This window comes from Cavia porcellus, unplaced genomic scaffold (assembly GCF_034190915.1).
Source record: "Cavia porcellus strain 051 isolate PalLab524CR breed Dunkin Hartley unplaced genomic scaffold, mCavPor4.1 scaffold_14, whole genome shotgun sequence".
Taxonomy (NCBI): domain Eukaryota; kingdom Metazoa; phylum Chordata; class Mammalia; order Rodentia; family Caviidae; genus Cavia; species Cavia porcellus.
Window position 1 is genome coordinate 39,858,163 of NW_026947497.1, and position 25,241 is coordinate 39,883,403.

The 25,241-nt window shown below is 35.9% G+C and overlaps 1 protein-coding gene across 6 annotated transcripts in view; it reads left to right on the forward strand.

The window, feature by feature from the left end:
• Nucleotides 1–25,241, forward strand: part of Inpp4b (inositol polyphosphate-4-phosphatase type II B) — a 765,962-nt gene that overhangs the window by 344,593 nt on the left and 396,128 nt on the right. For 5 of the 6 annotated variants that reach the window (XM_063260829.1, XM_063260831.1, XM_063260834.1 and 2 more), the window contains exon 3: nt 5,528–5,588. The gene's annotated coding sequence lies outside the window, so the exon portion shown is untranslated. Of the gene's footprint in view, nt 1–5,097; nt 5,118–5,527; nt 5,589–25,241 lie in introns of those variants that run through there. The other variant, XM_063260830.1, reaches the window with a different exon arrangement.

Sequence of the window (25,241 nt, forward strand, 5' to 3'; positions counted from 1 at the left end):
CCTTTCTCCAAGTGGAGTTGTGGAACACTTCCAGACACTTCTACTGACCCATGGAGTTAATGGACTATGTCCATTAACAATGCTTGAATTCTAATTTAATTATTAATTAAAATAGCATTTGGGGATAGACAATATGGTTATTACTTTACTATTTGATAAGTGCGACAATAGGCTTATAATGGCTAAGTAACTTGATCACAGAGATAAAAACATAGGAAGGTGGGATTTTTATTCCATAATATACTACCAAATATTTATAAGTAAAATGCACCACTTCAAAAACTGTGTTTTAGATTTAACATTTTGGCATATGCCTTTTAAATGTGTTTTAAACTTTTGGTGCATATCTTTATAATGATGCCATAACATGCCACCAAGTTAATATAACAGTTTGTAGTTACAGTTTATATTTACTGTTTATATATACTGTTTATATAAAAGGTTATTCCAAGTTTCTATATTATTAAGCATTAAGGTTGCTTCAATTTTTTTCTACTTAGTCATGTTGTAGAAATCCATTGTGTATACTTTATTTTTCTAGTTTGGAGTTCTTCATCTAAATAGAAACATAGAATTAGAATTACTAGGTAGAAGGGTATGGAAACATATTATCTGAAACACCAGTACCATATTTTCATTGATTTTATTGGAAGAAACAAGTGCCTTTATCCATCTATTCCACATTCATCACATTTACTACATTTGTTGCACATGCTGGCTGTGATACCTGTAAGGCCATGATGAGTATTTAACATTCATTTGCTTAACACTATTCTCGTTTGTTGGCTGTTGAAATATGATGTGCCTGAAAAGAGCATCGTCTACTAACTACATATGGTTAGAATGCTTCCTAAATATGCTGGTACAGAGTAAGAATATTTCAGTATTTTCAGAAAACACCCTTGGGGATGCAGGAAGGCAGCATTCAAAGCAAGCTCAAAACAGCAACACATATTCCTTCCATTTTTTAAAATGAAATGTTTTCAATCATTGTTTTAATGATTGTTTCCTTGAGTACTAATGAGGTTGAACATTCTTCCATATGTTCATTAATGAGTCATTTGCTCAATGAGAAGTATTCTTTGACTATTTTTCATTTGATATTTAGTATTTGTGCAAAAATAGACTTTGGTGTATTACATTAGATGCAGGCAGTTTTATATCTACTTTCTATTTGTTAATTTTTAATATAGGTAGTTTATTTCACAGTTAAATCTGTCAGGCATTTTCTTTGTAATTTCTTCTAGTACTCAGTGTCAGAAGCACATAAAAGCTTTCCAAAAATGCCGGTAATCAACCTCATATATCTTTATTTGTATGTTGCAAAATTTTCATTTATTCCCGTAATACATCTAGGATTTATATCTAGATCTCTTGGAATACACTTGACTTGCAAAAGTTAAGTGACAATTCCTTAATGTTTTGTCTATTTGTGACTCTTATTTTATTATACAGTAATTTTAATTCCCCTTTTTATGCACATGTATGTATTCCTATTCCAATTATTTTAATATTTCCTGCAATAAAAGTAACTATTAAATTTTCTCATCAAATTTAATAGAAGGGCACAGAAATTGTGTGTGTCCCTTTAGTGACCAGAACATTGCACAGTGTTTGACTGGCAATGTATTTGTTGAATTAAAACATAAATAACGTGTATGTTTCTGGAATACTTTTATTTTCATAATAACTTGAACATCAATTTCAGAGCCATGTCTGTACTGTTAAATACACCATAATCATATATTTTATCATTACAGCAAAACTTCTCAGTAATATTCATATTTAGAGTTCTCATTATAATCCATAACTTTTTCTGCCAATTCACTTCAAAAATTTTAAAGGGCTCTAAAATTACTCCCACAAGAATTTCTATTTGGATTATGTTAAAAATATAAATTAAAACTTGAAAGAATTGATATTTGTATTGTAAATATTTCCTCACTCACACATATGTAATAGCTGCCTATTTCTCTTTATAGCTTTTTGTAATTTTTACAGGGTTATTCATAAGTATTTTATTGATTTTTGTTGTCTCCACTATAATGATTTAGGATATTATTGTGGCAATTGGGATTGTATCTATTTATTTTGAAAAAAAATTACTGTTTATTGCTCTTAAGTAGAAAAGTTATTGTTGATAATTTACCTTGCATCCTGGGAGTTTGCTGGGATAATTTCATTAATTGTTACAAAACTTTTTATAGTTTTTCAGTTGTACTGAAGTCGGTATTGAGCACAAATCACTATTAGCTAAATTCTGTTTTGCCTTTGTGGTAAGAGATGAAAGATAGGCAAAACAGTAAGTTTTTAAACATTTGCTTTTGGAGAGTGAATTGAATCTTTACAGGTATTTTAGAGATAGTTTTTAAATATAGCTTTCAGTAACTACATGCACATGGTCTGTGAAACAGGGTATTTAGATACTGGCCCTTCTATGGGGCAAAATTTTAGGTTTCTCAGAACCTATCAGGACTGTCAGATAGCACAGTTCCCTGACTTACACAATGTACTGTCTCTGTAATCTCTTTTAAATGCTACACCTGTCGATTGCTGCCTTTTGTGTAATATACCAGATCTCTCACTGAGGAAGTCCTTGTTCCGAGTCGCCCAAGCTGTGTATAGTGAACATAAGACCTTCAAAGCCCAAGGTTTTTTCTGTGAAGCAACATGTAAAAGTGAAATAGTCAACTTTGATGATAGTTACATTCTCATCACGATACATCCGGGTAGGAAGTGAGACTCAATGAGATGAATGTATTGTTTAGGATCACAAAGAGGATGAGAACAGGGACCGAGGAATGTACCAACCTCGATAGCATAAAGTGGGAGCCCAAAGCAGGCAACCTCAGGCTTTATTATGTCACATTCTAACCCTAACCAGTAGTGCTCAGTTTAAAATTATGAAGTTGCCCGAGGCAGAATTTTGTACCCTTTGTTTTTAAAGAAAATTTTATGTCCTAATTTATCCAAATGTACTATCTGATCATTTATTTTGAAAGTAGTGATATATGTGTTAAATGAGGCCTTTTGTTTGCGTTTACTCTGCGGGATATTTATTTAAGATGATTGAACACTTCAGTAGATTTGAGTAAACATCAGTTCTTGCTGAATGATGGAAGCAACAAGTGATGGATAATACCCTAATGAGAACAAAATGAGCCTGAAAGGCTCAGGCTCCTGAGAGACAGTTGAACTTTCAACATCATAAACTTTTTGTTCTTTAGACTTTCACAGTTATCCTGCTTCTTTCAATTTATTTAACCATCACTCTGTAGAGGCTGTACTTCCTTTACATGCTTTACTTGCATTTTAAAAACTATTCAAGGGCTTACTTATCAACTGTGGACCACAGGAGCCTCTGTCTCTGTGCATCTTTGCAGATGTGATGACATCTCAAACTATCAGGATGTGTGATCTGTCCTGGTGATTAAAATGAGCACTTCCATGCTCTGTGTGTACAACAGAACATGATGTTAAACTCTTGTGGATCTGAAAAGGATAACAGATAAATTAGGGTTTTGTTCAAATGCTATATCTCAGACACCTAAGGATCATGTCTAAGTAGACTAAGATGTCTTTTGTAAAGTCTGTCTAAAACTAAAGCTTGAAAAAAGCAAGTCCAGGACTTTTCCTTATAATTATTTTTCTATTTTGTGTTTAGCAATCAACATTTGCTTTGCTTTTTTTTTTTTAGTTTCAACTTAGTGACTAGTTTCATGCTTTTTGTTACTCTGAAACTTTTCAAACTCTTATCTTAAAAGTATATCTGGATCTGTCATACTCCAACAATGACAAATTTTAAGAAAAACTGTAGTAATATTTTCTTTCCCCAAATTAAATTAGACAGTGTGAATTAAAGATTACTCACTATATATATATATATATATATATATATATATATATATATATATATAATTTTTTAACTCACCTTACCCATATTCACATCCGTATACATTTTTGGATTTAGTAAACTCTGGATTGAAAACATAAAAGGATTACTTCCATACTGAATGTGCACTGACCTTTTTTCTTAAGATTATTTTCCGATCAATATAGTATATCATAGTGTATCATTTATAGTATGTAGCATTTACATTGCAGTATTAGGTATTACAAATAGCCTAGAGATGATTTAAGGGTTAGGGACAATGTGGATAGAGCATATGGAAAAACTTCATCACTTTGATAAGGGACTAATGCATCTGAGACTTATGATACTCTCAGGGGAGTTGTGGAACCAATTCCCTTTGGATCCTGTAGGTGGAGAGAGATATATGATCCTGTATATGAATAGTCATGATTACATCTGCATTTTTAACAGGACAAGAGGAAAGGTGTTTTTGAAAAAGGTAGAAGGGATAGACAATAAACTGAATAAGTTACAGGATTGTTTTCACAGATGCAATGGAATATTAGTAACCAAAAATAAGTGTATAATTTGAAAATGATCATTCCTCACAATAAACATAGGAAAAATGAAGGCAGCATTTTAATGCACTTATTAAATAACTTATAATGACAAATACTTTGATAAAAAAAAAAAACACGAATTGTGATAAAATGACCAAACTCTGGGCTTAGTTTGCTTTCACCTTCAAATGCTGACACTTAACCTAGGTTTGGGGTTCCACCTGAGCTCCCTCAGCTTTAAATTCGCTACACAGCATGCATGATAACAGTACCTGCCTCACAGAGCAGTGTCTGACATGAGCCTGAGCCCCAGGCTTCATGATTTGCTACCATAATTTCCTCAGACTCAGAAAAGCTGTGCAGTGCTGACCATGTTTTACTACTGTGAAAGGATACAGGTTAAAATCAGCAAAGTAAAAAGGTTCATGAAACAGACTTTCACACCTCTCCACCCAGTGGAGTCGTATAGGAACTTACTAAGGTTCCCGGGCAAAAAATGTGGTATGTGAAATGTGGTACAAGCTTAGCCAACTTCACGTAAGGTTACTCTCACAGGCGTGTAGCCCTGAGGAACTCACCTCAACTCCACTGACTCCAGTGCCCTTTTCCTTCTAGCAGAAGCAAATATTCACTGTAAGAAACATTGTAGGATAATGTTCTCTGGTCGGAGTGGAACAGCATTGTCCAAGGCTTCATACATAAAAGTAAGTTTTACAAATCTCTTAAGCAGGCTACAAATAGCTCGAAGCTCATTTCCTAAGAAGAATCAAAGACCAGTCTTGGAATGTGCAGGAGTTGGTAAAGCAGCCCTGCTAGTTAATTCTTTCTTGCCCAGTGGTTACGATGAATAAAGTTTAAATTTAAAATATGTTTTGGCATAGTAGCACATGTGAGCAGTAAACAAGGGTAAGGAATAACCCTTATAAAGGAGCTCTATGACCTTCTGAATAAAGTCAGAAATAAGAAAGAAATATATTCTGTAGATCTTGTGGTGATGAAAAGTCTTAAGTTTATAAAGGTCAGCATAAAGGATTTGAGTATCATATCTATGAAAACATTATAAGTTTCCTATGAAACACCAAGTACTAACATTTTGTTCCTTTTTCCTTTGCAGAATCCTGAAACCAGCAAAATAATCATCAAAGAGAAGTGTTGAGGCGTACAACCTAAATAAGGTACAGAAGCCAGTCTCAGTAACTAACATGCAATGCATAGTAAAACTGACAATAGATGCAATCTTGTTTCTCCTGTTACTAGCAAAATATTTTATAATAATACCAGATTGATGTCTTAAAATGTGTTAACATAGGAAACTGTTCATATCCTAAAGAAAAATTGACTTCTATTTGTAATTTAAACCAGTTGTAAGAGCCTCAATTGGGTTAGGCCTAGACAGAAATGTGAAAAAAAAATTAAATTAGTAATACTTACTATTAAATTGTCACATATTCATGAAAGACACATTACATGGGAAACTCACCTATGAAATTATCTTACATAATTGGATAAAGTGGGGATAATCCATCCAACTTGATGGTGCCTACAGTCCAAACAAAGGAAAAACCAAAAAATTATTGTTTGTGTGTCAGCTAATCTGACTCATATTCTCTTACACCAAAAATGTCAACTGTTGGTTTTTAAAACCTCATAATTTACGTTCCTAAAAAAGCCTTAAAGCGATGTAAATGACTGGAGTTAATGCATTCTGTAGTACTTTAAAGAACGATTCCCCATCCTATAAAATGTGGAGATTTTGTACTCGCAGTAGCATCTGAGGACTCAGAGTATTTGAGCTCACTTGTCCTCATTCCACAAGAGACATTTTCAGCATACGTGTTTGTCAGAGAGGGCACTGACATTCTTATAGCTCAGCACCTTTCAGTTAAGTTGGCTATTATTTAAATAGAAGGACAAAGTCATGAAAAATTCTGCAGGATTTCAAAACTTAGAAACAAAGAGTTTTGCTTCGTCCCAAGAAAATAGACAGCTGCCTTTTAATTACTGCTGTGGCCATTTGCTTTCTAGTAGAGATGTGTATCAAGTTTAGAATCTAATTAGAAATCCTAATTGAAAATAGCCTTTAAAAAAAGAAATTGAAAAAGAAGAAGGATCAAAACTGAAACACAGATGGGGGGAAATTAGGAATGGTAATATTGTAGTCAGAGTGAAAGTCGCCTGGTCTCTGGCTAATTTTTTATCTGGCTTCCAATTGAACTTGACAGGTTTGTCTTTCAAGAGAAATTTCTCCAATCAAATGAAGAGTATTTGAAACATATAAATTATAATTTTATCCTCACTGTAAGAACAGTTGTTGCTGTGGTCCTGGGAATTAAACCCATCAAAATAATGTTTTTAAAAGTTTGAGGCCTGGAGTAAATGTTAACACTGTATCTTAACCTTTTTTCATATAATTCATGACAAATTCTGAGCTATTCTTGCCATCAGTTTATTCATCTCTGAAATGGAGTTTTCAATCTCATTTTTCAACATGATATCTGTCTTGTTTCTCTCTTGACTTAGACACTGATTAGTATGTAATAGCATGTGTGTATACACAATATTATGTCCTAGGAAGGAAGGAAAAAGAAGAAAGTAAAGCAAAGGAGGCTAACTTTCTGAATAAACGTTATAATATTTAGCACAGAATATTGCAAATGAAAACATTGAGAAAATGCTTATTGCTTTCATGCTCTGGAAGCAAAATCTCAAATGCATATAACTTAATCCTTTTATTCAAACTATATTTTTCTTGCAGATATTCTAGATTCTGCTTTTCAGATTGTAAACTACTTAGGGCAAATGCAATATATTATTTCTGAATTATGCATAACATTTTGCGTGGTATTATGTGTGATAGTCAACTAATATTTGATTGAGTATGGCTATGAACTAAGAATGCCAGTCCATACATAACCCAAACTGTCATCTCCTTTCCTTTACAACTATCATTATGTAATATCAGAGCAAGAATGAATATGCTTTCCTATGAAAGATTTCATACAATGATAGTGTAATGGTACCTTGGTTCACAAAGTCAATTCTCTGCATGATTCTGATTGCAAACCAAATTGTATGAGAACCCAATCAAATTTCCCCATAAAGTCAACACTGAGCCTAACCTCCTTGGATTTGGTTCTCATCCAACAGTCTGTAGCCAGAATCATGGGAAGAATTAAGTTCATAAATTGAGGTGCCGCTGTGCATTCACCTCTCGATGCCCTCCATTCACTGCTGCCATTGGATTAACCAATGTGGGGCGTGTTCCACATGTACAGTGTTAGCTTTGTGTCTTTGCTTGCATTCTCAATACCATGTATCTCAGTATTGTCTTCCCTACTCCCTTTCCCACTGTGCCTCTCTCTACCCTTCTTTTCCTTTTATCCCTTATCTTTTCCTTCATCTGTCCCCAAACTTTTATATACAAATTTGTTACATTCATATCAAGTACTGTGTCCTGTATGTCAGAAGGATCCTGCCATACAATATTTACAAGGGGGGCTATCTTATTGCCTTTTTGTTTGCTTGTTTTTAGGCTCTGTCTCTTGTTTCCCATTAGTGGAAACTGAATTTGGCAAAGAGATAGTAAAAACCAAGCCACATAATATGTTAATGACACTTCTCTTCCATCCTCTTCTCTGTCCTATTACCCACTGCTACCAAAGCAGAGGGGCCTCCAACAAAGATGGTGATTTTTAGCACATGGGAATCAACTGTTTTAATACCATTTAAAACAATTTACATTTTTGCAAATTTTTCAATAAATATGTGTGTATTATTATCTGTTTATTCTATATATTCTTTTACTGAACTGCTGCTATTTCTCAAGTCAAGTAGTATAATTACTCTACTTTTGTTCTGATTTTTCAAAACTGTTTTGGTTATTCTAGTCCTTCTGCCTTTCCATACAGATTTTAGAATTAGCTCTTTGATATTTAAGATAGTTTTCTGGAAACTGATTATAAATATGTTAATTCTATATATCAGTTTGTAGAAAATTTACATCTTAGCAATAATGCATTTTTAAATCAAGCAATATGGTATAGCTCTCTATTTAAAGAAACTTCATTCAATTTATTCCGTCAATATTTTTCAGTTAAAGCACACACACTCAACTCTTCATGTATTTTCTGTAATTCCTAAAATGTGCTTTTTTTGTGCTAGAGTAGATGGCTCTTTTTTGTGGTTGTTGTGCTTGTTGTTTACTGTGAGACATGCTTTTGCTAAATCACTCAGTTGACCCTGCTAGTTTAGAACTTGCAATCCTCTTGCCTCAGCCTTTTAGGATGCTGGAATTCCACACCTTCACCCCATTGATACTTTTCTGTTGACTCATTTTCTGAAATTTCAGTATGTCATTTTTATTGCTGGATTATACCCAGTTGGTTTTCATGTGTATGTCTTATATTGTATAACTTCAGTAAATTCAATTTTATTTTTAAATGGCTTTATTGAGGTGCAATTTATATGTCTTACATTTCTGTCCTTTCAAGTGTACAATTAAACACCTTTACACTTTTTATTTCAAAATGAAATAAGAGTAAAAATGATGACACAGAATTTCAAAACAAAATGATAGGATTTTAACAGTGGTTAATATATTGTTTCAGTGTATGACTAAGATTGAACTCAGAATCTTGCCATGCTAGACAAGTGTTCTACCACTGAGTAACATCTCAAACATTATTTCTTTCTTTTGGTGGGGACTAGCTGGCCTCAAACTTGTGGCACTCCTGCCTCATCTTCCCAAGCAGCTGGGGTTCCATTCTTGTGCCACCATGATGCAGCAATCAAATTGTGAATACTTAAATTGTCTAAAAAAGTAACCATGCTGCTCCAACCCATCTCCTTTGTTTTCTCCATATTCTCCAGCACTGGTCAATTCTTACACCTACAGCTTTGTGTTCTCCAGATACTATGAGGAAAAGAATAAAATATGTGAGATCTTTTCACTTCGTACAATATTTTTAAGGTCCCCTGGGGTGCAGCATATATCTGTACTTTATTCACCTTTCCAGCTTTATTGATACAAAGACAACAACTTAAAATACATAAGGAATTCATTCACTACTTTAAACTGTTTCTGCAGAAATAGTTGGGAAACCTCTATGTATACCGTCGTATTGTTTGCAAACAAAAAGTTTGTATCTTCTTTTTCAATCAATAGGTCCTTTATTTCTTTTCCTTGCCTTATTCATGAGCATCATATATCCAGTATTTTTTTTACCTCATTGTTATATTTTTACAATACATAATGATATTTGTTTGGGATGTTCATGTGATAATCATATTGATGGTTTTTGATACCTACCTTGACATTCCCTTTCCTTTATTTCCTTTCTCTCCTTCCCCATCCCTGAGAAGTCTATCTCCTATGTCCTACCATCTACCCCCCCCCCTTTTTTTTAACTCTTTATTTATAATTCCCCTGATTTGTCTTGGAGAAAATGAGAATAGGTCTTCTTGCTATACTCCCACTTTAGAGACAAAGACTCAAGGCTCTTATCATTGTGTGTACACATTTTCAGATTAAGGAAGTTCAATTCCTGAATTCCTTAGAGTATTTTTAGGGAATTAGGATTTAAATAATGTGCATGTTTTATTTTTATCAAACGTATTTGTAATATTATTTGAGTAATTACAATATTTTTCTTCTGTAATCTGTTAGAATAGTAAATTATATTGGTTAAGTTTTGAATGGTGATCTGGTTTTATATTCCTGGGATAAGCCTCTCATTAATATACTTCTTTTTTGTACTGCTGAATTAGATTTTCTAGTAGTAAATATTTAATTGCTTATTTTTTCATGTATCTTAGGTTTGGGAAAATGTTGATCTTTATTTATCATTATATTTTCAATTTTCTATCGGGTAATTCTCATTTCATAAGACAAGTTGGAAAATATTCCTTCTCATTCTGTTTCCTGGAGGAGTTTGTACAATGTGCTATTTGTTCTTCAACATTTCTGTACAACTCATTAGGGAAGCATCTAATCTTGGCATTTTCTTTGTAGCTTTCATGTATGAATTCAGTAGCAAGCACAGGATTATTAAGGTTATCCAAAACTTTTTAAAAATGACATTTGCTTGTGTCACTTAAGAAACTGGTAGAATTTGTCCAAATTGATCTGTTCATAAGATTGTCAGATTTCCCTTTTATTATATTAATGTTTATAATTCATGATGATGGATCTTCTTCCATTACTGATATGAAAATCCTCTTGATCAGTCTGGCTAGAGGTTTTTCAACTTCATTGGTTTTCTTTTCAAAGAATTAGTTATCAATTTTAGTGATTTTTCTCTATTGATTTAATTTTAAATTGTATTGATTTTTACTTTGCTTTTTATTACTCTCTGATGTTTGCTTTTAGTTTAATGTACTCTCTAGTTTTCTAAGATAGAATTTTCATTTAGTTGAAACTTATTTCTTAATATAAATACTCTGCATTTTCTGTAAATACCATTTCATTATCGTCCTACATAGCTGATGTAGAAATATGTTGTCTAGGTCTCAGATAAATATATTTTCCTGATATTCTTCTGCTATTTAATTCTAGTTTCCTGTCATTATGATTTGAGAACAAAGTTTATATCATTTTCATTCTTTAATTTTTTTGTGATTTGGTTTTTGGATTATATCAAAAATTCAAAATTTCCTATTTAGACCTGAAATGACTTCCCAAAGTTTATATATTCTTTTTTTTTTTTTTCAAAGTCTTGTATCTTCAAAGGTGGGTGTTTGGAAAGGTGTTGGATCGTGTGAGAACTGTACTCACCAGTGGAATAATCCACTGATGCATTCATGGCTGAATGTGCCTCTGGGTGATGGGACTTGGTGGTAGGTGGGTTAATGTGGATGTGGCCTAGAAGATTGTGTTCTTGTCCTTGACCATTCCCTTCCCTTTCTTCTTCCTGGCTAACATGGGTTATGCATTTTTCCTATATCATGTCCTCCCATCATGCCATTTCTGTCTTGGAATTTGTTGTAGTTACGGTTTGCAAGGAAAACAATTTAATACAGAACAGATAATTTATAGAATTATTTTATAGTAGTCACCTAAAGGTTCAAACACAATTAGTGTCTGGCAATCTGTCCACAAACTAAAAACCCCAAAGAATCCCACTGAGGGCCTCAATTCCATGGCAGTATGCTGCATGAGTGCAGCTAAAGACCTAGAGACCATGACAGTGACCCTCCATGAATCCAGCTGGAGGCCTAGAGCCCACAACAATGTGTCACTCAAGTCTGCTTCACAGATCTGCACTGGGAAGGCCCAAAGGTCAGCAGTGGAAGCAAGAAAGTCCATCCTAGTGGGATGAAGGATCTGTGCCAGCAGACTGAGGGATCTGCACCGAAGGCAAGGAACAATAGTCAAGGTAAGGACCAGAGCTCCCCAGAAATGAACAGCAACCATAGCAACCGTGAGGGCCCAAGCTTCTCCAATGATCAGAACAGCTGAGTCCAAACCAGGAAGCCAGCATTACAAACTTCTCCTGGAGATTCCACAGCACACCATCTACCTGCCTCCCCAGCCAGGAAATGATGCTCAAAGTAAGGACCACAGCTCCCCCAAATTAAGTGGAGCCATTCTCAGGAAGAAGATTCTGAGCTCCTCTGATGATAACAGCTGAATTTATATCAGGAAAGAAGCTTGACAGGCTTCTCCAGGAGATCCAACAATATCAGGAGACCCAACAACACCAGACTCTTCCTCTCTAGTTTTCTTTTTTATGTTGGCAACAATCCTCAGGTGGGCCCTCCACACCCAGCACCTTGCCGATTCAGTTCATCTGGATGTTACAAGTTGCCCGCCAGTTTTCAATTCACCTCAGAGCCTCAGGACCATGGAATGACCCAAATAAACCTTTCCATTAATTTTGGGGTATTGTGTATTTTGTCCCAGCTACAGGAAAGTAACTAATACAGAAGCTTCCTCAAATCAAAACTACAGGAAAAAGACAAAAAAATTCAACCTTACAAGTTTAACTTCTTCAAATTTTAACTCCTCCCAACATCTTTCTTGCTTTTGTGTATTTTGTAAGAATCATTAGACAGCATATATTTTAAATTTAAGCATAGTTAAGTAGAAGATGTACTTGTTCATGTTGTTTAGAGATGGCACGCCTAAAACCTTTGAAAGTCTTAATGCATTTAATTCTCTTCATGATTATTAGTCAAGAATCATTATTTTTCCCATTTATGATAAAGAAAAGTACAGTCAAGTGAATTACCTTGGGCTGCAGAGAATCTTAGCTGCTTGGATCCATACCTGGTATCCTAACCACTTGCTACATGTGTTTTTCTTGATGAGTTACTCTAATGATAAGCACTGTGGCAGAGCAGTTCATACATGCATACTCTATTAACATGGCATCAAACACAGAATAACAACAAGAAAGAGCCAGACAAAGAAAATTCAATTAACTTTGACAAGAGAATAAAAAAAAAAGAATAAAAATGGTGGAAAATTCTCCTAATATCACACTAAGAGGAAAACTTTTCTGAGAGTTTGATAATACAGTGATAGGAGTACAGCTGGTTGCTATGTTGACTATGCCATGTATAACTTTCAAATTAGTTCTCTGAAAGGATGGAACAAGAAAAGAAACTTCTGTGTCCAGCAGTGCCTTCTGCATAGACAGTAGGCACTCAGTAGATGCATATTCTAGAATGCATGGTTATGGTGTTTCCTTTCCTTACTTCTCCTTACCCATTGGGTCAAAACAATCCTAATATTTGGGGCTCCTCCACCCAAGATTGAGAGGACAAAAAAAGGTGTGGGAAAGTTTACATAGTTGTTTTATTCAGTATTGAGGCATGAGTTAATGATACACTTTTATATAAAGCTTGAACTCATAATCCCCTGCTGTCTTCCTGGCAGTCTTTCACCATCTGCTAGTAGAAGATAAACTCATACAGGGATTTTTAAACCCTTCCATGATTTACTGTAGCTCCATGAGATAAGCCAGAGAAGTGCTGGGGTAGATTTGTGGGCAGAACGGTGGCCTGTAACCTCACTGGTTACCCGAGTTCTTTTTGTAGTTATTCTGTCCCTTTTGTGTTCAGCAGTTTAATTTCTTTTCTTAATACTGTGCATTGTGGGTTCTCATTCCCATCACAGTACAGGTATATGAAATAAATATTTAATTTAGAATGCATGGTAGTGTATATATTGGACATTTAAGAACCCTTGTGGTGAAAGCATTTAAGATGCACTATCTTTATGTAGGAGACAGCAGCAGGGATAAGAAAATTTAGTTATGCCATATTATATTCTTTGTAGATAACCTCAGGCAATCCATGAACTTTCCTCTGCAGAGCTAAAATGAAATTATAATAATCATACATATACATTTATTCTTGCCTGTCATAGTAAAAAGCAGAAGATAAAATTTTAATTAAATTCATTATCTGTCATACTTTGAAATTTCAGATTTCAGAAGAAAATGAGTAATTCATCATCAGAAACTGCACATAATTTAGTCAATACTAATTTGAACCTGGAATGTATCATCATAATCAATTCAGTCAGCTCTGTGAATTAGTAACTTCTGATGATGTCTGTATTAGAAAGGTCCTAAGGAGATAATCAAAGCTTCAGTTTTAGTTTTGCCCTAGCATATGCAATTTAACTGGTTTTGGATATATGTATAAGACCATGTTCATTAGGATTTTGTGGCATTGAAACTAGTGAGGCCAGGCTTCTTTTACCCTCATTAGTACTTCTGAAATAAGAATCAACCTTCAGCCAAATTATTATTTTTTCTGTACATCTCTGCTTCTTAATACAGGCTGGCGATGGGCTGCTAGGGCTCTCTTATATGTGAAAATTGCTATTTGTTTGAAGAAATACATCAGAGAAAAAAAAAACCTGTCATTTAAGTGTACAATAAACTCCTGTCCTATACTTAGCTTTTTCAAAGATGATAGAAAGAGGCATTTAAAAATCGTTGAGCATCAAAAATTCATGTTCCAGTAACACACACACACACACACACACACACACACACACACACACACCCTTAAAAAAAATCCTTCTTTGTAATAACAGGAACCAAGAGATTAAGTGAAAGGGGATAGAAAAGAAGGGAAGAAGATGAAAAATAAAAATAAGATGTATTATTTATGTGTACTAACTCCTCATATAATTATTTTGTATTTCCAAAATGTACTAAAAAATTAAAATTGATAAAATGTATATTTGGGGCTTCAGATTTTATGAATCCTGGCAACTTACAAAATTCAGTGAGTTACATGTAGTACATTAAAGAAAAAGTTGCCATGAAGTTTTAGTCTCTTCCTGAAACAATGTCATGAAAATTTTTCTACCTTCTAAATGACATATGTCACGCTAAAAAGAGACTGTTACAAAGCTCACCTCAGAACAGAGACTTACAGTATTGCCCAAACCCAGTGTGGCCACTGGCCAGCTGAGTGTACTTCCGGTCCTTTTCTGGATCTCTGTTTTCATCTCTTATGTGAGAATATTTTCTTTATGTCTTACTATTTTTCCTTTTTTGACCTATTTTATTGTTGTACGTTAAAGATTAGCAATAGATGGACATATAGTCAAGATATTTCAAAAAAAAGACTGAGATTGAATTAAGCCTCCACTCCCATCTTTTCTTTGTCACTCTTTGGTTAGTCTCACTTTTGTAGACTGACACAAAACAAAGTGAAACAGGTCAGCCAGCTGACTTCTGTGCTCCCCTCAAGACACTGATCTCTGTTGGATATGATGCAAATTTTGACACAGATCCATTGCTCTCTGTATTATTGTATTATCTGTATCTTGTATTATCACAGAGATTGATCAAGATTCCTCTTTTACTTTGTGTTAGCAAGCTTTCCATCACTAACACAAAATACCCAGATAATTAACTCATAAAGATTACAGGTTTATTTATTCACCTCATAGTTTTAAAAGTTGCAGTCTATGATTGGGTAAATCCGTTAGTTTGAAGTCTCTTGCAAAACTTTATAGCAATAGTTATCTCATAATCAGTAAGTAAAAGACAGAGAGGGACTGGGATATCATAGTCCTCAGTATCACAAACTCATGACCCAATTCCCTCCCAAAAGACCCACCTATAAGTGAATTAGACTTGGGGGAGGGCCATGTATATATGCATCATAACATTTTGTGCCTGATTACAAAAAAGGCTCATGTGCATCCATTTTTACAAAATGCATTTAGCCCATCTCCAGGAATTTGCAATGTCTGAAAAGTTTTAGTCCAAATTATGAAATGTAAAGGAAATTCTTAGGTGTAAGTCCCTGTAAAAAGGCAAAGGAAGTTAAATGCTTCCAACATACAGAGGCCCAAAGGAAGAAGTGTGGGGACAGAAAGAAATGGGACCAAGGCAAAACCAGAATCCATGAATGCAAACCTTAAATCCAGTCCTCATGGTTCATGTTCGGCATAGGGCAATCTGTGGCAAAGTGTGAACTCTGAAAGGCTTGGGTAGCCCTCAAGTTTTTGAGTGATAGAACATCCTTCTCAAGATAGTATTTAGGTTCTTTTTTGTCTTGAGGAAAAATCTTGTCCAAACGAACACAAAGGGGTGAAAGTTTTACATTTATTAAAGGTAGGGAAAAAAAAAAAAAAAAAAACCAGGCTCTGCAAAGCAATTTTGGGCCAAGTAAGAAAAAACAGTATACTGCATAGTGTGGGAGTAGGCTCCTGTGAAAGGACACAGTTAAGCCGAGCTCATTGTCCACTGTCCTTCTGTACCAACCCTCCTCAAGCTGACATTAGGTCTAGGCCATCCCTTTGAAAACCTGCTTCAGTTCTTGCCAGAAGTTCGCATGTAGAGCTTTGGTCTCTATCCCTCTCAGGTGTCTTGAGCTTTTGTAATTGACAGCAGATCCTGCCTACTTTCTCATCCAGCTTTGCCATGCCCTAGTCTCCTGCCTGATTACTGCACTGCTGGTGGTTGGAGCTCTTGTGGCTGTCTTTTGGGTTGGGTTTTCTGATTCCTTGTGAATTTCCTCAGATAATCCATGTTCCAACATTCTGGGGTCTCCACTGCACTCCAAGCTTCACACTGACAGCTTTAGACACTTCCCTCTCAGGGGTACACTGCCTGGCCTCCTACAACTTCTTCTGAAATCTGAGTGGAAATCTTTCTGACCTCACAGTTCTTGCATTTTGCTTGTGACTCACACCAGCACCATGTGGACTAACCTAAGGTCTGGCCCGTAGCTAGGCTTCTTTTTTTCTTAGTTGTCAGGGGTCATATGCCTGGATTGCTGAGTGCTGTCAGTCTAACCCTGAGCAACAAATTCCCTAGGCTGATACCATTCTGGAACATGTGCCCTGGGGCTCTTTTTTCAAATTGGAGACTTTCACTTTTGTGCATTTGCCACTGCAAAAGGTAAAATCCTGATGCTTCCTGTGAGGCCCTCAGGCTGTCTTTACTACTTGGTTCCAAAGTACTTGCCTTTTTAATGCTAATCTTTTCAGCAATCAAGTTCTCTGCCCCATGTTTGCAGGCCTCAAATTCACCAGTTTCTTTTGTGGCCAAATTCAAAAACTTAAATAATTCTACTGTTTCCTCTGGATTCTCAAGTTAAAGCTTGGTAATCGCTCTTAAGAGAAGTCATCCCACGACCTCAGCATTAGACCAACTTGAAACATCACTGGGCATATTAATTAGTCCACCTCTTTAAATTTCAGTCTCTTGCAATGACTGAGAATGAGCAAAACGCAGACACATTTTCTACCAAAGCATAACACAAAGGCTGAGACTCCAACTGTCCATAGATTCCTTCTTCCCAACTGATACCAACTGGACCTGGTCTTTCACCAGCTGCATTAATGTGAACATTTGCTTTTCTAAGCTCAGACTAGAATCTCCCATCAAACTCTGCTCATAGCATGCTACAGATGATTGCTTCTGCATCTCTAGAGCTTTTCATATTCCTTCCCAAAGCTACTTCCAAATTCTCCTGAACTGGAGAATGGAAAAAACAAACAAACACAGAAGATGAAGAGGAGGAGAAAAAAGTAAGATAGGAGATTCTAAAGGGAAATTAATACTGATATAAAAAGTTCCTGGAAAAATGAACAAGAAAAGGAAAGATAAACAGGAAAAGCAGGAGGCAAACAAATAAGCAAACCAAAAAACAAGGAAAATTTTTTAAAATTTTGAAAAGAAAAAGATAAAAGGAAAAAAGAAATTAAAAGAAAATTTTTAAAAATTGGAAAAAAATTCCCTCACCCTGAAAAAGTCTAATGAAGGAAAGAAAAAAAAAAGATACAAAATAGGAAAATCAAAAACAGTTGAGTCACGGAGAAAAGTCCCTGTGTTGCTGAGTGAGTGGTTTCTTTCCATGATCCTCAATCTTGGCATCCAGCAAGACAGTTTCTGTGCTTAGCTTTAGGGGCTGTGGAGGTGTCCTCCTTGCAGAAGGTCCCCTCTGTTTGTTCTTCCCAGACTGTGGCGGTAACCAGCCACCAGGGTCCTCACTGGGACTGTTATCCAGAGTTCTTAAAGCTTAGTAGTCACACTAGGAAAGGTGGGAGAGATGAGGAATGAGCAAACGGAAAAAAAGCAAAATAGGAAGAGGGGGAGAAAAATAAGGTGGGGATTCTGAAGAGAAATTAATAGTGATATAAAAAGTTCCTGAAAAAACTGAACAGAAGGGCAGTTAGCGCTCTGTTTTCTGCTGAATGTAGGCCACAGGGCAGGAGTTCCAGAGCCGCAGTCAGGGCATCTGGTTGCTGGCTTCTCCCCTCAGGTGTTCTCTTCAAACTGGACCCAGTCAGCTGGTCACTCTCCACCTCAGCTCTCCCACGTGGTGCTCCCCTGGGCTAGGGTGCTGCTTCTCTGTCACAGGCCTCCTCTCTCGTGTGGCAGCAAGAGGCCGAGGCCCCTGTTCCTGGTCTGCTGTCTCACATGGGAGCTGGATGTCACTCTGCGTCTGCTCTCTCCAATAGTGTACTTTTTATTATTATACTTCTACATATTAGTAGAGTATACAATGATCATTCAAAATACATACACAGTCTGTAATGATCAAATATGGCTATGTAATATTTTAATCTCCATGAGCATTGAAAAACTTGTTCTGTTAGCATGTGATAATTCAGTATGTTATTTCAATACATGCATACATATATAATGACCAAATCAGAGTAAAATGTTTTCAACTTCTAAGAATAAGAATAAAATAAAATAAAACATGGTGAACATATGCATCTTCTAGAACCTCCTCCTTTGACTTTACCCCTGTGCCCTAAAATCTTTCTCAAAGGATAATAAAAGTTTGAAAATCTTTGTGTGTTAAAATGAAAAGCGGGTGGTGGGTAGAACAGGGAATGGAATCACAACTCCTGTTCACACCCCAGTCTCTCACTTAGACAGTGGCCCTGAAAGCAATTACTTTTAACTTTCAGTTGTTCACCTGTAAAGTTGCTTTATAAAATCTGTTAGGAAGACTAACTTAATGCCTACAAAGAGATACCACAGAATGACAAAAGCATATCATAAAACTGTGTGCTAGTAGCTGAAATGAATTTCAAAAACAATATAGAGACAAAACTCTGTGATGATCGTGGATGAGTATTCATAGTGCCTCCTTTGTTTTTATTTCTGAGGAAAGAAAAATGTGACTACCTAGTGACATGTATTTTTTGAATTGATTTTCTCTCTTCTTCCTGTTTCCATGAGTCACAGCAGTTTGAACTAACATATAATCTAAAACATTTTAGGTACATGTTTGTATGCTAGATGGTCCTGCTTTGATGACATTAAAACACTAGGTCTTATTAGGAACTGCCATCTAACTGCCATTGACACCTCCAATACCTTCCAAAGTTTGGTGTGCCATGAACTGGCTCTGTTTAGTCCTGGAGGCACCTTGATCTCTCCTTGCCATGGATCAAGTAAAATGTCACAGAGTTGAGCTTGGGGAGAGCAAAGTTTAAAGACAGTAAGACTAGGGACAGAGGTAAGCCTGCACCAGGACTGATCAAAGAGTCTGTATTGAGAAAGCCAGTTTTTTGCAGGATGAAAGGGTAGGTGAGTCCTCAGACAGAAACAGATTTTGAGATCCTGGCCATCCCTGAGGGTAAGACATGAACTATTGGCTAAGGGGACTGAGGCCCAGGCCAGGATCCACCTGTTTCTGGAGTCATTCAGTGGCTTTTATCTGGCAGCACTTCATGTTTACCTCCTTCAGCTTGTTGGCCTGGAATATCTATGATCTTCTATACCTCAGGATGCTCCACAAGACTAAATGTGTTTGGGTATCAAATTTGCTAAAATGCATGATCTAATGTAGTAGAGCTGAATTGGGGCTGAGGTTCTATATTTCTATCAAGCTCATAGGGAGGAGGCAGCTGAGCCAGAAACCAAATTTTGAGCAGCACAACCTTGAAACTTTATTGTCTAGTCTTGCTTGATCTGTGGGTCACCTGTGTGATGTGTTAGTGCTCCTTTCTCATGGTAAAGGCAGGAAAATCATCTTTAACTCATCACAGTGTTAGTTTGTGGTTGTTCTGGTTGCCTTTAAAGGGTCTAATCAAACTAAAAGTTGACTGTCCAATCTTTAATCTTCTTGAAACAAAACAGGTTTTCACTGAATTTAGTATTGGTAGCAAAATCATGTGGATGATCTGTTAACCTTTTGTTATTATGATGAAGTAGCTGATATAATCAACTTATAAAGAAGAAAGGGATCAGAGATTTCATTTCTTGGTTGCTTGGCCCTGTTACTTTTGGTGGTCACACTACAGCGCATTTTAATGGAAAGTATGTGGCTGTGGGAGCTGCTTATCCTGTGGCAGTCAGGATGAAGGCAGAAGGATCATGGTCCCAATGTTCCTGTCAGTGGCTTGGGACCCCCATGACCTAACATCCTCCCCTAGGCCTCAACTTTTAAAGACTCCATCACTTCCCAGTAGCACCTCAGATTTTTCAACACATGGGCATTTGGGGGACACATAACCAAACCACAGCAGATGGCCTACGAAATCAGTTATCTCTTGATGTAGATGATGATTTTGCAGATAAAATATTTCCATGCTACTCATCCACTGGTCTGACTGGATTAGTCTCTGCCCAGTTATGCTCTCCTGAAGAAGCCAGGAGTGATTTTGACTTTTACAGATGTACATTATATTTTTTCAGCTAATATATAGAATTTGACAATTTATATCATTTTTCTCAAAATGATTCATTTTTTTCTGAAACTTCTTCTGTTGTGCTGTGACTTTGAATGATGTCAGGTCAGAAGAAATTTGTTTCTGAGCACATAGGTCTGGTTGCAAAACTGAATCTAGTTGTCCTACATTTGGGTAGACTGTAAAGTAGCCTAATATATTCTGTGAGGGGAAGGGAACCGGGGAGGCAGAGGCAGTAATCCATCTGGGTCACATTTCTGGTGGTTCTGCCTCATTTGGGAACTATTTAGCATTTGGCTGATCCTTAAAATTCCTGCCCATCCACACTGTTTCTAGCAAATTTCATGTGTTTGGAAGGGTTTTAAAATAATTTGGTACTGTAAATATGTTCTATTCTATATTCTAGTCTAGCCTAGCCTAGCCTAGCCTACCCTATCCATTTGCTCATTCATTTATTTACTTATTTTGTAGTTCTGGGAATCAAACCCAAGAACTGGCATTTACCAGGCAAGAGCTCTATCACTGAGCTACATCCCTTTCCCTGACAGTATGACTTATATCTGGTTTACCAAAAGGAAGTCTTGAGGCATTGACTGCTGTGAAGTGAGCAAAGACAGTGTTTTATGTATTTAAAGAGTTCATCATCAGCACAACAAATGGTTGTGCTCTCTTTCTGTCTCTCTGTCTCTCTGTCTCTCTGTCTCTCTCTGTCTCTCTGTCTCTGTCTCTGTCTCTGTCTCTCTCTCTCTCTCTCTGAATATGAAATAACAGTGATTCATCACTTGCTATCAGAGCCTTCTTTAGAAACCTAGAGAACAGACAGAGATATATAGCATCTCAAGCCTTCAGCACTCCCTCCTTAGATGTCAACCTGCACAAACCAGGAATCATCTTTAACCAGAAGTCTGTTTAGATCCCAGGAAAACCCACACCTAGCCCACAAGACCCTTCTGCTATTGATCCTTGCCTGCTGTGCCATCCTCTTGCTGTGGGTTTAGTTGGCCATGACTCAGTCTTACCCTTATTTTCTCACTGTTAGATATTACATAAAGTCTAGGAGATCTTGTGTTTCTATGAAGATAGTCCTTTCCACATTCCACTTCTTTGGAGAAGTTCACTTTTGTGTTTGTCAAATAGAACTGGGTATTTGCGAGGCATTTCTTTCATGTACATAGCACATAGCACAGAGTGGGGAAGCAGGATTATTTTATTTTATTTTTTTCTTAATACCTCAAGAACCCTTTCAGTGTCTATGATCCCATTTAAGATTGCAGATGTCTGGCTGCATTAACACTTTCATTTCCATCTGTCAGACATACTGTCCAAACCCCTGTTCTTTCCAGTTTTCTAAAAGCATATTGTCTTTCCTTGGTCCCTGAGTCCTGGCTGTTTTCTGGATGATTTCAGCTTTTGTGGGAAGTAACTTATCTAACACCCTTGATGCTTAGTCTTCCTGAGTCAAGGGACTCTCAGCCCCATTTCAGCTACCCATTTATTCCATGGCTGTTCCCTGAATTTGTCTTCACTTAGAACTGAATATTTCCTCATGTCTCAATATATTGCACATGTCCCTTTTAATAATTTCACAATCCAGCCTTACACTTTTTGGTATGATTTTCTTGGCATCATTCTTTCCACAGTGCACTGACAGGCAGAATCCTAGCCGTGTTGACTGTGCTGGTTTTATTCTCCAGACTGCCAAGCACTGTGGAGAAATCCTTGTGGGGAATCAGACTGAGACCTCCATAAATCATGGTCTGCAAGCCTGGTTAGATCCTTACAGCTGTCCCCATTGGTTCTTGCCTTGTGCACTTACAGGCCAGCTCAAAATTTCATCTTTCTCCTTAAGTGATTCGTTATTTCCTGTCAACATATAACCTTACCTCTCTCTAGTCAAATTTACCATAAGTATTCAGAATACAAAAAAGGTCTAAAGAAAATCAGAGTAGGCATTTTATTTCTATTACTTAATTTAAGAAATAAAAGTTTCCCAATACAGTGGAAGACCAATGTGTTCTCTTCTGGGATTATATCCCCAAAGCCTCTTCCTCCCAAACTCGACAATTCTGATTTCATGTTTATCCTACATTCCTCTGTACTTGCACCTTGTGCATATATGCATCAAACAATATAGCTCTATAAACTATTGTTTTACATACCTTTCTTTCTCTATAAGTGCTGTCATTCCTTGCTTTGTCTTACTACCTGCTATGTTCTAGATCTAGAATGTAACCCTAAAGTCTCCTGAGTTCAGAGGTGGAGCTTTGGGAAGATGCTTGGATCATGGGGGCACTGTACTCATCAGTGGAGTTCATAGCCAAATGTGACATTAGGAGGTGAGACTTCTTGGAAGAGGTATGTAACTGGAGCAGTACATTTGGACTGTATCTCTCTCCCTGGCTCCTCCCTTCCCTCTCTGCTTTCTAGCAGTTGTGAAGTGAGCAGCTTTTCTCTGTTGTGCTGTTCCACTATAATACTTATGCCTTGTACCAGCTTGCTATGGAGTAGATCTCCTAAAACCCATGATCAAATCAAACTTGTAAATTGCATCAAGTGGTATGTTGCCCCAGTCAAGGGAAAGCTGACTAGTACTGCTACCTCCTCCGTTTTTTCCTCCTTCCTCATTACTTTTACAAGTTTATCTATGTTGCTACATGAAATGGAGATTCATTAGATTTTTCTGCTATATAGAGCAAATAAACCATAATGTCTTCCTTCTTTTGATAAGAATTTAACTTGTTTTCAATACTCTGATAACAGAATTAGATTATTAATAATTTTTTCATGATATACATTGAGAAGAGTTCCTTTAGAATATATGCTTATCTGTAGAATGGCTACTCAATGTTACTAGATATTATCAAAATATTTTCTGCTATAGCTGGTGCTTCATCAGTGTGTAAAAATTTATGATTCCTTAAGTCCTCATCTATATTTGAGGATTTGAGAACTAAAATTTTACTTATTGATGGCTATATGTTACAACTTAATTGATTTCATATCATAGTTCTCTACTTACTACTAAAATTAAAAGTATCAGTATATTTCTTGACAATGTACATTTGATAATTTGGAATAGTTTTATTATTTGGGAGCTGTTCTGATTGTGTTGTTTTGCCTCTTATGATAAAATTTTTAATATATACTGGAAACTAAATCTCATCAGTTACATTAACTACTCATATCTTCCTTATCCCAGATTTTTATGTTTAATTTGCATTTTTGTGGTTGTAACGTATAAGCTTATATTATTGACTTAGGACTTTCTTTTCTTTTTCAAAAATTTTATTTAAGGAGAAAAAGAAAAAAAAAACAGAAAGAGGGTACAAGTTATGCAGAATTTCAGAAAGAATAAACAGTAGGAAGTCACTAGTTAATAGATTACATATTGTTATCTTAGAAATAGTTGTTCAAGTTACAAAATTAAAGCTATAAAGTAGACTTTAAAACAGTGAGACTGCAAAGAGTTTTGTTCAATGATCCAACAAAACTTAATAATATGGTTATCTATCTTATACACTTAAATAAATATGCAGTTATATCATTTAGAGCACTTTCTTTTCCTTTCTTTTGTGCAATGACAATTACACATTTTGGGTTTTATTACTCCCACAGTTCTTATTACTTGTTTTTTAAGAGAGTAAAACCAAATGTGACATAACAGAGCAGAGTCAGTCAGATCAAAAGGATGGACGTAATAGATACTGTAAAAACAAAATACCAGGTGATCAACAATGGTTACCATACTGCCTCTTGCTATCTTAAAAAGAATTGTCTATATCATCAGTTATAATAAAATTGAGCAAAACAGTAAAGAATAAAACCAAAAAATTTGAGACATTACAGGACTTTAAAAGAAGATAATAGTCAACCAGAATGGGCATCATAATGAATCTTACTGTATTCACAGTCGTTGCCTATACTTTTGAACTTGGTACTATCAAGCAAAGCAGAATAGGGGAAAATCACTCAAAACAAGATGGTGAGGGCAATACAGGGTTTCAAATCAAGTTAATAGGAAATCAAAGTGGGTTACTATAATGTATCCTGCTATTTTTTATTTATTTTTCCCTTAATTAAAAAAATTAAAAAGTAAATAATTAAAAAAAGGAGAATGAGATAAAAGAGGGCAAACAACAGAACAGCGCAGGTCAAAGCATAACCATTTAAGCAAAATAGTGTTTCACCACAAGATATCCTGGCATCACAGTAGTTACCATAGTGTCTCTTTCCTTGAAATCTTTGAGTATAACTTCGTATACTGTAGCACCAAACATATCAAGACACTATAAAACCATTCAAGAGAATGACATTATTACAGGGTATTTAGAACCAATTAACAGAAAATGAACAATGGTTTCTGTATAATCTCCTTGTCTATAAAAGTTTTTGCTTATATTATCACATATAATAAAATCCAGTAAGATACAACCTGTTAAGGCCAATGGAGACAGAAGAATAAAAGCTTGATTGGACTTCAAAACAAGATGATACTAAATCAGCACTAGCTATTATAATGTCTTGTTTTCTCCAAAATAGCTGTTCCTACCATCCAATCTTCTCTGCCTCATTTCTGTTGAGATCTTTTTCTGTCATTTGTTGTCAGTTTGTCTTCTTCATTTTGCTTTCTGCTCCATTCATTGTGGCCTCTCTGCCACTGTTTCTGGAACCTTGGTATTTTCCTTTTTTAGAATATCCTGCA